Raw genomic sequence first — 15,000 nt, 5'->3', positions numbered from 1 at the left:
ACACTCAACCCCACCTTACCTCACCATCCATGGCTATCTAACCTCTTCTTGAATGTATCTACGGTATTGGCACCCACAACATGGCCCCCAAGCCTGTTCCATTCGTCCACCACTCTATTGGTGAACCAATTCTTGCCAATGTCTTTGTTGAATCTGAATTTGTCTAACTTAAAACCATTGCTACGCGTCCTACCTGGCTCTTTTACTATCAAAATCTTATTGACATCCCCTTTATTAAAGCCCTTCATCCATTTATAGACTTCGATCAAGTCTCCTCGCACCCTTCGCCTTTCTAGAGAGTGTAGATTTAACTGCTTCAGCCTGTCTTCATAAGGCGAGTTTCTCACCCCCTGAATCATTTTTGTCATCCCCCTCTGTACAGATTCTAACATCTTGATATCCATTCTATAGTAGGGGGACCAGAACTGAGCTGCATAATCGAGATGAGGTCTAACTAGTGCTAAGTAAAGTTTGAGGATGACTTCAGCGCTCCTATTGCTTACGCTCCTTGAGATGAAACCAAGTACTCTGTTTGCCCGATTTTTAGCCTGAATATATTGAGCCCTAGGACGGGGGTCAGCGCTCACTAGGACTCCTAAGTCTCTCTCACGCCCAGACCTACTTAGAGGAGTGTCATTTAAGGAGTAATTGCTACACTTCCCGACATTGAATTCCATCTGCCACTTCCCCGCCCAATCATAGTCTGTCAAACTCATCCTGGAGAACGCTAGCGTCCCTGTCTGATTGGATTACTCTACCGATCTTGGTATCATCTGCGAACTTGCCGACATCACTCTCTCTCTCTCTCTCTCTCTCTCTCTCTCTCTCTCTCTCTCTCTCTCTATATCTCTATATATATATATCTATATAAATAGATCTATATATATGTATGTATGTATATATGTTATATTGATTGATGGCAAAATGGATCTATATATGAATACGTTTATAAGTCTGTTTGTCCATATATCTTCTTCAAGAAGCACACACACACACACACACACACACACACACACACACACACACACACACACACACACACACACACAAGCATGCAGGAGAAATAGACACCCACTATGATAAAGCGTAGTAGCTTATATATATATATATATATATATATATATATATATATATATATATATATATATATATAGAGAGAGAGAGAGAGAGAGAGAGAGAGAGAGAGAGAGAGAGAGAGAGAGAGAGAGAGATTGCTACTACATTACCTCACTACAGGCAACTCTCCTCATCTACCACTTCATCATCTTCATCTCACACATAATAATAATACTAATAATAATAATAATAATAATAATAATAACAACAATAGTAGTAATAATAATGTTAATAATAATAATGATGTTAATAATAATAATAATAATAATAATAATAATAATAATAATAATAATAATAATAATAATAATAATAATAATAATTATAATATTAATAGTAACAATGATTATCTGATAAAAATCAAAATATAATGGTAACAACATCAGCACAACCAGATACTCGGTTACCATGACAACCAGGTGTGCAGTCAGTAATATCACAGCCTCACCTTGGTTGACGCCTTGGCCCATGAGGAAATTAAAGAGAGAGAGAGAGAGAGAGAGAGAGAGAGAGAGAGAGAGAGAGAGAGAGAGAGAGAGAGAGAGAGAGAGAGAGAGAGAGAGAGAGAACGGGGGGTGGGTGGGTGAAGGGGTAAAGTTCTCAAAACTCCTTCTCTGCCTTCCGTCTACCTACCCTTACCTTCCATTTTATTTCCTTTTCTTTTTTATCTTCTCTTTTTTCTTTTTCCCCCTTTTCATCATTTTGCAGTATCCATACCACCCCTTCTTATCATACGCTTCCGCGGTGCAGTGGTTGGTGTCCCAGACTACGAATCTATGGGCCTTTGTTCGAATCCCAGCCTTGACACTCGCCTTGGAGCCCACCCAGATTTTCATCCTTCCTTTCGGTGTTCTCGATAAATGAATAGTTGGGGAAACCTGGAGAAGGTAAACTGTGGTAACCCGGATGTCACACTGGCCCTGTGTCGGGTAAAGTATTGACTCCCACCGTAGGCTCAAACGGTCAAGTGGATGGCTAAGTCTATATACACCAAGTCAAGTCATACGCAGGTTTGTGGGAGGACACACGGCAGAGGCGTGCTTTATGCGTGACACTGCTTGGAGCCAAACTAGAGAATGTAGAAACAGGGATTTAGAGAAAACGAAGAAAGGCGGACTAATTTAAATCAATCACTTCAACTTGCCCTCCCTCACACCCCACACCGCCGTTTGTAGGCAATGGAATTAGTCACGCAATAGCACAATAAAAAGACATATTTTTTTCGTCAGTGGCTTGCCTGAACGCGCTGTGAAAGGAAGCGCCCCAACTTTAGTCACCCCTGAACTGGCGGGTATTTTTTTTTTATTTCAGCTTCAAGTGACGTCATCCCGCTGCTCCGCCCCCAAACCGCCTCCTGCGCGTACCGGTCGCAGTTTTGAAGCAGAGTGACTTGACTTGGTATATATAGACTTAGGTGGATGGAGATGAACACCGCCACCACGCGCATCTGCAGGGTGTATGCTCCCAACTTTCCCTTCACCTTTATTTCCCCTTTCTTTTACTTCCTTCTCATATTTCCTTCACGACCTATTTTATCTTTTTCTTTCGCACTTTTTATTTTTTTTCTTCCATACTCGCAATACTAAAACTAAAGGCTCATGAAGTATACTGAAAAGTGTTGGATTGGATCAGTGTGTAGCTTAGCAATAGAAAGCAAAATGTACAAATCGGTGGTAAAAATCTGACTGGTGGTGGTTCCGTATTAGGTTCTCTGCTGTTTAGCATTTATAGTAATGATTTTGACTCCTGAATTAGTAATGGTGTTAGTCTTAATTTAATAAGTAATGATGTTAGCTAATTTAAGATGATACAGAGGTCGGCAGACTAACTGAATCAGACTCGGAAATTTGACCGATTGGTTGATTGAGATGGGAAGATGGAGTTCAAAATGTAGTATTTTGAGTGGTCAGAAATACTTTTTTTATTTTTTTTTACAGCACAGAGAGCAACTCAAGGGCAACAAAAAGAAAATGTAGAAAAAAAAGCCCACGAACTGTTGCCCCCATCAAGCGAAAAGTATAGAGTGGCCAAAAGAGCTAGAGGTCAATTTCGGATGGAGAGGTGTTTTGATACACTCTTCTTGAAAGAGGTCAAGTCACAGGCAGGAGGAAATACAGACGAAGGGAGGCTGTTCCAGAGCTTACCAGTAAAGGGGATGAAAGAATGGAGATGCTGGTTAAATCTTGCATAAGGGGTTTGGACAGTATTGGGATGAGTTTGAGTAGAAAGTCGTGTACAGCGGGGCCGCGGGAGGGGGGGGGGGGGGGCATGCAGTTAGCAAGTTCAGAAGAGCAGTCAGCATGAAATATCGATAGAAGATAGAAAGAGATGCAACATGGTGGGATAATTTAAGAGGTAGAAGGCTGTCAGTAAGAGAAGGGGAGCTGATGAGTGGAGTCGACTTGCCGCTAATCCCATTCATTGAGGTGAAGCCGCCGAACTGTCATTTTTAGGGCCGCAATATGGGAGATATCCGGGTGAAAACTCACGTCTACTACCGTAGTTGCTACCTCCAGACCTCGTCTCATCCATTATGATTATGGTGTTTTTGATTACCGTTCATTTATTGATACGGAAATCCAGGTGGGTGAGCCTGGCCGAGCCCATCGAGGGGAAGCCTGACCTGACAACACCTGACACTTGAAAACTTCACATCCATGACCTCACCAATAAATAGGACTTTGCAACAGCTTTGATTATCTGAATTAAAAGTGAGTCTACTACGATCAATCCATACAGCGGCGGTAATCCAGCTGGGCGAGCCTGGCCGAGCCCATTAAAGGGGAGCCTGACCTGATAACACCTGACACCTGACAGGTGTCCACCACCTTGCGGCCCTAAAAATGACAGTTAGGCGGCTTCACTAATCAGGGCTGATGTCGACTCCACCACCTATACTACCATGCTTAGACTCCACTCTGTCCAAGAGAGCTGTGTGAGTGGAGCTCCCCCACACGTGGGATGCATACTTCTATCGAGGGCGGACAGGGCTCTTAAATATTGAAAACATCTGTGCGGGGGAGAAGAACTGGCGGAGACGATACAGAACAGCCAACCTCGAGAAAGCTGATTTAGTGAGAGAGGAGATGTGAAGATTGCAGTTGAGATTTTGAGTTAAGGATTGACCGAGGATGTTTAGTGTTGAAGAAGGTGACAGCTGAGTGTTGTCGAAGACGAGTGTTATTCCTTGAATAACACTCCCCTAAAGCAGGTCTTGATGAGAAAAGGACTGAGGCATCTTAGTGAGCTCTGATCTTCGTCCAAAAACTCTATGCATTCAGGTTAAGAATCATGCAAATAGGATACTGGCTTTCTTTTCAAGAAGTACCAGTTCTTCTCTCCCTCTCAGATGCTGTCCATATACAGGGGTCTTGTCCGCCCTCGTATGGAATACTCATCTCATGTGTGGGGGGGCTCCACACACGCAGCTCAATAGGACAGAGTGGAGTCAAAGGCCCTTCGTCTCTTCAGCTCTCCTCCTCTTACTAGCAGTCTTCTACTTCTTAAATTTCGGCGCAATGTTGCATATCTTTCTATCTTCTATAGATATTTTCATGCTGACTGCTCTTCTAAACTTTCTAACTGCATGCCTCCCACCCTCCCACGGCCCCGCTGCATTCGACTTTCCACTTCTACTCATCCCTCTACTGTCCAAATCCCTTATTCAAGAGTTAACCAGCATTTTCATTCTTTTATCCTTTCCGCTGGTAAACTCGTTTGTGTTTCCTCCTGCCTACGACTTAAACTCTTTCAGGAAGAGAGAATCAGGGTACCTCTCCACCTGTAATTGACCTTTCTTTTGGTCTCTCGTTTTGTTTCCTTTTTGTTTCTTTTTGTTCCCTTTTAGGCCTTTTTGTTCCTGTTTTAGTTTGTTGCTGTTGAGCTGCCTCCCTTGTGAAAAATGAAAATAAATAAAAGCACTAACGTCATCCTTATGGTATGCTTAGCATTACCATTAGACCTCATCTAGATTATGCGGTACAGATATGTTCCCTAGTCTGAAGCATGGAACTTTACATACTAAATGTGTGCAGAGGAGGATAACAAAAATTATTCACATATTAAGAAGCTTGTCATATAAAAATAGGTTCAAACGTTGAAGTCTACATTCTCTGGAAAGGCAAAGCGGGGGAGGAGACTTCCTGAAGATTGTAAAGGATATGGGCTTTAATGTTGATGGTAAAAAGGTTCTGGTGTTAAAATCCGGCAAGGACACATAGTAATAAGTATAAAATTAAATTCAAGTAAGACATAGATAATAATTATTGGTCTACTAAAAGAGTGGTGGATGAGTGGGACAGGCTTGTCACTCGTGTAATGTATGTCAATACGACACACATCTTGAAAAAAGTGGAGTTACAGGAGCTGTCTTCCATAGGCACACCTTCCTCTTCCAGACTCCTTATGTTCTTGTGCTCCTCTTCTTCTTCCTTCTCTTCTTATACCTGTTTATCTCTAAAGGTAAACTCAAGTGGAACATTGGTATTTAGTTAAGCTTTTCTCGCCTTCCCTCTCCTCCTCCTCACTATCATCATTATAATCAATATCATCATCACCATCACTACCCTTGATAATATAAACATTTACGAGAGAGAGAGAGAGAGAGAGAGAGAGAGAGAGAGAGAGAGAGAGAGAGAGAGAGAGAGAATATCAGGTGTTGATAGAGGCGAAGAGTCTTGTTGATTAAGAAATAAAAGCAGAGAGAGAGAGAGAGAGAGAGGAAAAATAATAATGTACCATCCTCAATTCTCTCTCTCTCTCTCTCTCTCTCTCTCTCTCTCACTCTCTCTCTCTCTCTCTCTCTCTCCTCTCTCTTTCTCCCTCACCTTGCCTCCCTCCCTCTCTCCCTCCCTTCTTCTCTCCCTTTCACTCCCTCACCTTGCCTCTCTCCCTCCTTTCTTGTCTCCCTTTCTCCCTCACCTTGTCTCCCTCCCTCTCTCCCTCCCTTATTCTCTCCTTCTCTCCCTCCCTCACCTGTCCCCCTTACCTCTTTGCTATCATCCATCTTTCCCCCATACTGTAATACATCTCTTTTTTTAGTGTCGTTCTTTCTTTTTCTTTTTCTCTTTTTCTTCTTTATTTTTTTACTCTATCTCTCTCTCTCTCTCTCTCTCTCTCTCTCTCTCTCTCTCTCTCTCTCTCTCTCTCTCTCTCTCTCTCTCTCTCTCTCTCTCTCTTTTCATTCGGGCATCTGAGTGGGTCAACTTGGCTCTGTAATAGGATCTCTCTCTCTCTCTCTCTCTCTCTCTCTCTCTCTCTCTCTCTCTCTTCTCACATTACTCATTATTTGTTGACTAGAAAAGTAGGAAAGATATGTTTATTATGAGAGAGAGAGAGAGAGAGAGAGAGAGAGAGAGAGAGAGAGAGAGAGAGAGAGAGAGAGAGAGAGAGAGAGAGCATGCGCCAGAGGCCTTCGGGGTAATAATTCCCACTTGTCGTCTTCATTCGGTCTTTGAGCAGTTTCGTTTGATTGAAAGGAGATGACAAATGTAAGAGGAATTTGCGATGGAAATATAGAAATAAGAACACCATTTCTGCTGTAGTACTAGTAGTAGTAGTAGGTAGTAGTAGTGGTAGTCGTAGTAGTAGTAGTAGTAGTAGAAGTAGTAGAATAATAGTTGATGTAGAAAGTAAAACATATACGAGCAACTCAAGATGTCAAGGATTATACTGAAAATAACCAGAAAACAAATAGATCATTGAGGGAAGTGAACGAGGCATAGAGAAGAGCTGCTGACGTCACAACGAGGCAGAGAGAGAGAGAGAGAGAGAGAGAGAGATTATCGACTCATTAATTCCTGTTCTTTATTGTGTTGACTGAGGAGGAAGAAGAGAGACAAAAGAAGGCAGGGCGGGAGGAAGGGAAGGAGGGAGACGGTGAAGTAAAAAGACAGTGAAGGAAAAATGAAGGAGAATAAAAGTGCGCCTCTCTTTTCTCTCCCTTTATCTCCCTCCCTCCCTTTCCCTCCCATGCCTCCCTTTATCTCTCCTCTAAAGCCACCTTCCTCCTTCTCTCCTTTTTCCTCTTTTTCACTCACCTTTTCCTCCTCATTCTCTTTCCTCTCCTTTCTTTTCTCTCCCTTTCCTCCCGTTCTCTTCACTTTCCTCTATAATTTCTTCTTCCCCCCTTTTCTCCTCTCCCATTTTCTCTCCCTCTTTCTCTCCTTTCTCTTACCTCCCTTTTTCTCTCCGTTCTTCTTCCCCTAATTCTATTTATTTCATTACTCATTCCTAACTCTCTCTCTCTGTCTCTCTCTCTCTCTCTCTCTCTCTCTCTCTCTCTCTCTCTCTCTCTCTCCGTAATCTCAATCACACCCTTGTTTCCCTCCCTCCCTCTCCTCCCCCGTTCCCTTCCTCTCAGTAACACCTCTCTCCTTTTCTCTCTCACTCTTCCTTTCCTTCCTCTCCTTCCCGCTCCTTCCTTCCTTCCCTTTCCTTCTCCTTCCCTTCCTGCAATCACTCTTTATCTCCCTCTGAACTTATAATCACACCCTTCTCTTCCTCCTGTTCTCTCCCTTTCCCGTCCTCCTTTCCTCCCCTCTTTATTCTCCTTTCCTCCCTTCCCCTTGATTCTCTCTCTCTCTCTCTCTCTCTCTCTCTCTCTCTCTCTCTCTCTCTCTCTCTCTCTCTCTCTCTCACACACACACACACACACACACACAATACTCCCCAGTTATCAAGAAAACATGTCCTTTGCGAACCCTGTCATATAATTTTACGCCAGAGAGAGAGAGAGAGAGAGAGAGAGAGAGAGAGAGAGAGAGAGAGAGAGAGAGAGAGAGAGAGAGAGAAGTGACAATTATTTATTTTTCTTTCTCTTACTGTGTGTGTGTGTGTGTGTGTGTGTGTGTGTGTGTGTGCGTTGAAAAAAATACGACTTTATTTACTGAAATCTCATAATTCTCTTGCATTTAATTATGCGTATTTACCTCTTTTGTTTCCTTTCCAATAGAGAGGAGGAACGAAGGGAAGAAGGAAGGAAGGAAGGAAGGAAGGAAGGAAGGAAGGAAAAGTAATGGAAACGGAACTGAAAGGAAACGGACAATTTGGAGTGAGGGAAAGGAGGGAAAGTATGAAAGAAAAGATAGGGAGTAGGAGAGAGGAAGAAAAGGAAGCAAATGGAATGAATGTATGGGAATAAATAAAGGAGGCAATAATGGAAGGAAAAAGAGGAAAAAAATAAAAAGAAGCAAAGAAGGAAAAGGGAAAAAGGAATGAATGGAAAGACTAGAGAAGAGGGGAGAAGGAAACGGAGAGAGAGAAACAGTGGGAGGGAGAGGAAAGGAAAAAAAAGGAAGGAGGAAGAAAGAAGAAATGGAAACAGAATTGAAAGGAAATAAGAATAATATGAGGTAAGGTGAAGGACGAAACGTATGAAAGAAAGGTAGGAAGAGAGGAGAAAAGGGAAAGAATGGAGGGAACAATAGACAAAAAATTAGGAGAAAGAAGGAAAAAGGAGAGGATGAATGGAAGGAGGAGATAGAAGGAAAGAAGAAAGGAAAAGAGAGAGAAACAGTGGGAGGAAGAGGAGGGGAAAAGAAAAAAGGGAGGAAAAAAGAAGAATTGGACACGGAAAAAATGGAAAGAAAAAAAGAAAAAAAGGAGAGAATGATTGTAAGAACGAGAGAAGAGGGGAGAAGAAAGGAAAGGAGAGAAACAGAGGAAGGGAGAAGAAAGGAAAAGAAAAAAAAGAGGAAGAAAGGATTGGACACGGAAAAAATGGAAAAAAAGAGGAAAAAAAGGAGAGAATGATTGTAAGAACAAGAGAAGAGGGGAGAAGAAAGGAAAGGAGAGAAACAGAGGAAGGGAGAAGAAAGGAAAAGAAAAAAAAGAGGAAGAAAGGATTGGACACGGAAAAAATGGAAAAAAAAGAGGAAAAAAAGGAGAGAATGATTGTAAGAACGAGAGAAAAGGGGAGAAGAAAGGAAAGGAGAGAGAAACAGAGGAAGGGAGAGGAAAGGAAAAGAAAAAAAAGAGGAAGAAAGAATTGGACACGGAAAAATGGAAAAAAGAGGAAAAAAGGAGAGAATGATTGTAAGAACGAGAGAAAAGGGGAGAAGAAAGGAAAGGAGAGAGAAACAGAGGAAGGGAGAGGAAAGGAAAAGAAAAAAAAGAGGAAGAAAGAATTGGACACGGAAAAAATGGAAAAAAGAGGAAAAAAAGGAGAGAACGATTGTAAGAACGAGAGAAAAGGGGAGAAGGAAAGGAAAGGAGAGAAACAGTGGGAGGAAGAGGAAGGTGAAAGAAAAAAAAAAGGAATTGTTTGACACGGTTGGGGCGGGAAGTAAAATGCGCGGCCTCCCATCTTCTAGGCATCCGTTTTCTTTTTACGTCCCGCCGTCCATTTTCTGGGAGTGTGACGGAATGGGTGACTTGTCCAAAGGGAAAGAAAAAACAGAACAAGTTGATGTGTGAGGAATTGATGCTGATGGCTACAAGAAGGAGGAGGAGGAGGAGGAGGAGGAGAAGGGGAGAAAGATGAAGATGATGATGAGGGGAAAGAGAGGTAGGAGGAGTTGGAGGAGAAGGAGGAGGAGGAGGAAGGGGAAAGAGAAGCAAGGAGGAGAGGGAAATAAAAGAGAAAGAAAGGGGAAAGTGGGGAGAAGGAAGAGATGGTTAAGGAACAGTGAAAAATGAAGAAGAAGAAAAAGAGGAAGAGAAGGATAAGGAATAATGAAAAATGAAGAAGAAGAAGAAGAGGAAGAGAAGGATAAGAAATAATGAAAAATGAAGAAGAAGAAGAGGAGGATGAGGAGAAAGTGAAAGAAAGGAAGAATACAAGGAGGACGAGGTGGAGGAGGAAGAAGAAGAGGAAGAGAAGGAGGAGAATTAAGGAGAGGAGGAAATAGGAGAAAATAAATATAATGCCGAAGACGAAGAAGAAGAGAAAGAATAGTGGATATACAGGATGACTATTTTTCAAACACATGGAAATAATAGATAAATGAGAGAGAGAGAGAGAGAGAGAGAGAGAGAGAGAGAGAGAGAGAGAGAGAGAGAGAGAGAGATGGAAAAGTGTGTTTGTCCCTCTGGCTGTGTGAGTTATGCTAATGTTACCCTTATGAGATCGAGGAGAGAGAGAGAGAGAGAGAGAGAGAGAGAGAGAGAGAGAGAGAGAGAGAGAGAGACAGACAGACAGACAGACAGACAGACAGACAGACAGACAGACAGACAGACAGACAGACAGACAGACAGACAGACAGACAGACAGACAGACAGACAGACAGACAGACAGACAGAGAGAGAGAGAGAGAGAGAGAGAGAGAGAGAGAGAGAGAGAGAGAGAGAGAGAGAGAGAGAGAGAGAGAGAGAGAGAGAGAGAGAGATATCAAAGGCATAAAACTGAGCCCCCACAAAAGACAAAATCAACTCGGGAAAAGGAAGAGCAAGAGAAATAGCCACTTAATCAACATTTTTATCCCCCTCACATTTTGAAGTCACCTTTTTGATTTACATATTATCTGTTCTTTTTTTTATCTGTAGCAAATGAGGAACTTTTGAAGCTGCATTCTAAGCTCTCCACACCAAGACGAGTCAGCCAGAGCCAATTCCATCAACAACGGCGCCACTAGACTGTTTCTCTCCTTCGTTAAATTCTATACACTCTCTTTCCGCCACCTCTTTTGATTCTTTTTTTAGGGGCGTCGAGTAGCGGGCTATTTTTTTTTATTATTGTTTCTTTTTTTGGTGCCCTTGAGCTGTCTCCTTTGTTGTAAAAAAAAAAAAAAAAACTTACAATAACTTATTTTTTCGGTCCATTTCCGCAATACTTAACTGTGTAGTTTGATACGTTGAATATGCCCCTTAACCCGTAAAAATGGTTCACAGACATCTCGTAGCGAATGGTGTCCCGCTGACTGATATACTGTTGGAAGTGATCTTAAGGGGAATGGCCACGGTAGGAAGAGCTTGTAATATGGGCGCAATGGTGTCCCGCTGACTGATATACTGTTGGAAGTGATCTTAAGAGGAATGGCCATGGTAGGAAGAGCTTGTAATATGGGCGCAATGGTGTCCCGCTGACTGATATACTGTTGAAATGATCTTAAGAGGAATGGCCACGGTAGGAAGAGCTTGTAATATGGGCGCAATGGTGTCCCGCCGACTGATATACTGTTGAAATGATCTTAAGAGGAATGGCCACGGTAGGAAGAGCTTGTAATATGGGCGCAAGAGGAAAAAGTGAAAGAGAAATGAGCGAAAAGCAAATGTAGGGGAGAGAAGAGAGGAGAGGAAAGAAAACTAAAACGTTAGGAAAGATAAAAAGCACAGATACACAATAAAGGTAAAAACAGGGAAAAATCTAAAGGCAGAACAGTGAAGTGAAATGAAAAAAAAAGGGAAGGAAAGGGAAGGAAAGGCAATAGAAGGAGAGGAAGCAAAGAGAAGGCTAAGATATATAGGAGAAAGAAAAGAGAAGTAAGCAAGAGAAGGGAGAGTTAAAGAATGAAAGAGAACAGGAGGAAAGAGAACGGGAGGGAAGAGATCGGGAGGGAAGATGTCAGAGGGAAGGCGTTGAAAGAAAGGATTGTGTTCTAGTTGCCTGTAGAGTATCATTTGCATTCTGCAGGCGGGGTGTGACCTGCCTACCTACGCATAATAAAACGCACGTGTAGAGAACATAGGTAGTAGCAGCAGTAGTAGTAGTAGTAGTAGTAGTAGAAGTAGTAGTAGTAGTAGTATTTATAGTAGTAGTAGTAGTAGTGGTAGTAGCAGCAGCAGTAGTAGTAGTAGTAGTAGTGGTAGTGGTAGTAGTAGTAGTAGTAGCAGCATCAGCAGTAGTAGTAGTAGTGGTAGTAGTAGTAGTAATAGTAGTAGTAGTAGTAGTAGTAGTAGTAGTAATAGTAGTAGCAGTTTTTTTTTTTTTTTTTTTTTTACGTCGCTGCCTTTTTCAACGGTAGGCATATTACATGGGGGGCCTGATGGTCGGCCCAACGCTTCATCAAGGTGGGGCCTGATGGTCAGCCAGCCGTTCTGGCGCAGGCGAGTGTTTATAGTGGCGCCATCTTGCATTGGCTCATGCTGCCCCCCGGAACTCGTTCTTGATTCGCTTGGACGGCTTCCTCTAGAGTCCGGGTTGATGGGTGGTCTTCAGGACAGCATGTGGGTAGTTTTAAGCCATTCGGCGGTGACTGAAAAATCCGAGTGGTAGCGTGGGGATTCGAACCCGCGTCGTCCATCACGCGGTGAATGTGGGCCCAGTACGCTACCAGTTCGGCCACCGCCTAGTGGTAGTGGTAGTAGTAGTAGTAGCAGCATCAGCAGTAGTAGTAGTAGTAGCGAACAGAGTTGGGGCTAATGACCTCCAAGCTATGGAGCCCTCCATGATTATGTGTCGGGAAAATAAACATGGGTGGAGGTATCGTTAAAAAAAAGTAGTAGTGGTAGTAGTAGTAGTAGTAGTAGTAGTAGTAGTAGTAGTAGTAGTAGTAGCAGCAGCAGCAGCAGCAGCAGTAGTAGTAGTAGTAGTAGTAGTAGTAGTAGTAGTGATAGCAGCAGCAGCTGCAATAGTAATAGTAGTAGTCCCGGGTCCCTGCTGACCCCGCCCCGCTGCCCAGTAACTTCCCACCCCCGCCTGAGGGCCATAAAACACAGAGTACCTGACTCGGCGAACTGCTGATAATGATATCACTACTACTACTACTCAACTCAAATGTGTAGGGTCAGGTGCATTAGTAAGATTGTAAAGTGTTGGCGAGGAGCAATGGTAGTGGAAAAATAAACAATCATTCTAGTATTACCGTAAAGGCAGAGTAAGCATATGTAAGTGTATGTCTGTGTGTAGGTATATGGGGGGAGACAAGAGTCAAAGTGGGGTCTACTACTATTGCTCTATTCATCACCACAAATAGCAACTAAGATACACTAGCATGCATAATGGCACCGAAATGGAGCCCCCTCAATGTTGCATTTGTTCGTCTCGAAATCAAAACTGTGTTCAATGCTCGTGCGTAAGACGAGGCCAGCCCTGTGTGAACTGTAAGAGAGGTGGAGATTGTCGAAACCCAAACCCTCAACGGCAGGATGTGGAAAATGGGGAGCAACCACAAGTGGTGCTGGGTGGACAGGCCAATGAAGGCGCTGGAGATGATCAGGTGGAGGGGGGTGCAGGTGGCGAGAGACAAGGGCAAGGTGACCAGGGTGAGGACGCCTCGCGTGAGCTCCGCTTCTGGCAGAGGTGGACACTCGAGGAGACAGAGGAGTGGGTGCGAGACGCTTACAATCATGTGGTAACGTTTTCTCCCAATAACGTATTTGAGGCCCCGAGATGTAACGCCACCAAAACCTTGATAGAGGGGAAAACCTACCTCATTAGAGCGTACAACTCCACGCAAATCGCCCCCTACGCTCTAAAGATTCTGGCCATACTACCGCACCTCATATGCCAACGGACTCACAAAAAGTCGAAACAATCTGAGGACGTGAAGGCGGTACAAAGAAAAATGGAGCTGTGGAGGAAAGGGGACGTCCGGAAGCTACTTGACGAGGTGCAGGTGACCTGGTTCCTCTCAGGCAGACCAAGGCTGACCTCAGGATGGAGAAGGACAGCCTGCATCTCATCCAGGCGACCACACTGCTTCTTGGCTGCTGTTTCTTATCCGCCAGTGTTTCGGCGAGTCTTGCGTAGAAGCTCTGCGCCCTTGGTCCCATCCCTCCTGCCGTCGTGAATACTACCGGGGTGAAGGAGCCCTGGTCCACATTCTGTATTCTTTCTTCATATGCTCTGTTCTTCTCTTGTTCGTTTCTTCTGTGGGCTGCATCAAGGGTCAGGTCTCTGTGGCAATGGGCCATGGGATCAAAGATCCTTATGTCAAAATATGCCCTTTGTCCACGAGTCCAAAACCCTCTGGCGCTAACATCCTCTCGTGCTTCGTTTGAAACATTAGCGGTGCGTCTGGTGAGGTGTTCGCCTTGCAGAGGGAGCAGCATGGGTTCCACAGTCACGTCGTGACAGACTTCTTTCAGCATCTGAGCTGTTACGTCTCTCACTTCATCATGTCTCATGCAGACGAAACCTCCTCTCTTGCATGTCATGGCATGATTTTGGTTGAAGGGTGAGCCACAGTTACACATGTTTGGGAGCCCATCCACTGGCCAGCCATACCTGAGGGCAAGGGCATCAGTGAATCCTTTTTTGTTTAAGTTGAAGCCTTTTGCCCTGATAGGTAGTGTGGTTAGCCAGTTTGAAGCGCCCACTTCTTGTGCAATATCTGTCCTCCTCCTTGTGTCTTCTGGGAGTTCTCTCATTAGGTCACTCAGAGTGTCTCTCTGTTTTTCTTCTCTGTTTATGGAGATTTAATTCCTTAGTGACCTAATATCTTGAGGGTTGTCTTCTCCCCTTTCATTTTGATTGGTAATATATCCGGTCAAGGAGGCTGTGATTCGAAGTGAGTTCCCGAATTCAGACTCAGCCAGATTTTGCGGGTTGGTGATGCCGAGCCCACCCATTCTTGGCGGCAACTCGAGCAATCTTCTCTCCTGGTCACTGGGACATCTCCCATTTGCTATCGCCGGTATGAAGGTGTTTCTGATAGCATCTTCCAGAGGTTTTAATAACGGAGCAACATCAGGAACTGTCCTCATGAGGTAGTTCCATTTATGCTTGACACCGTACGTAAATGCTGCGTAGGCTGCCTGCGGTTCTGTTTTGGCGTTCTCGCTCAGCCTCTGCAGTTCGGACTCCCAGCGCTTTACAGCTGTTTTCACATATTCGGTTCTGTATTCATCTGTTCCAATGACTGCCCCGAGGTGTCTTTCGCCAGTCACTGACAGTTTCACGTTACTGCCCTGGAATGCTGTTTTGGCCCGATCGTATGCCTCTGGTTTTACAATCACCACAGACTTCGTGGCGTTGGGACGGTATCCTAGTTTAGGGCCGTGTTCGTT

General features: G+C 43.8%; 1 protein-coding gene across 1 annotated transcript in view; it reads left to right on the top strand.

Moving 5' to 3' along the window:
- Positions 1 to 15,000, top strand: part of LOC126985194 (uncharacterized) — a 175,892-nt gene that overhangs the window by 6,686 nt on the left and 154,206 nt on the right. The gene's annotated exons all lie outside the window — the stretch shown is intronic.

The sequence above is a fragment of the Eriocheir sinensis genome, chromosome 59 (genome assembly GCF_024679095.1).
Source record: "Eriocheir sinensis breed Jianghai 21 chromosome 59, ASM2467909v1, whole genome shotgun sequence".
NCBI lineage: Eukaryota > Metazoa > Arthropoda > Malacostraca > Decapoda > Varunidae > Eriocheir > Eriocheir sinensis.
This window is presented reverse-complemented; position numbering and strand designations above follow the sequence as displayed.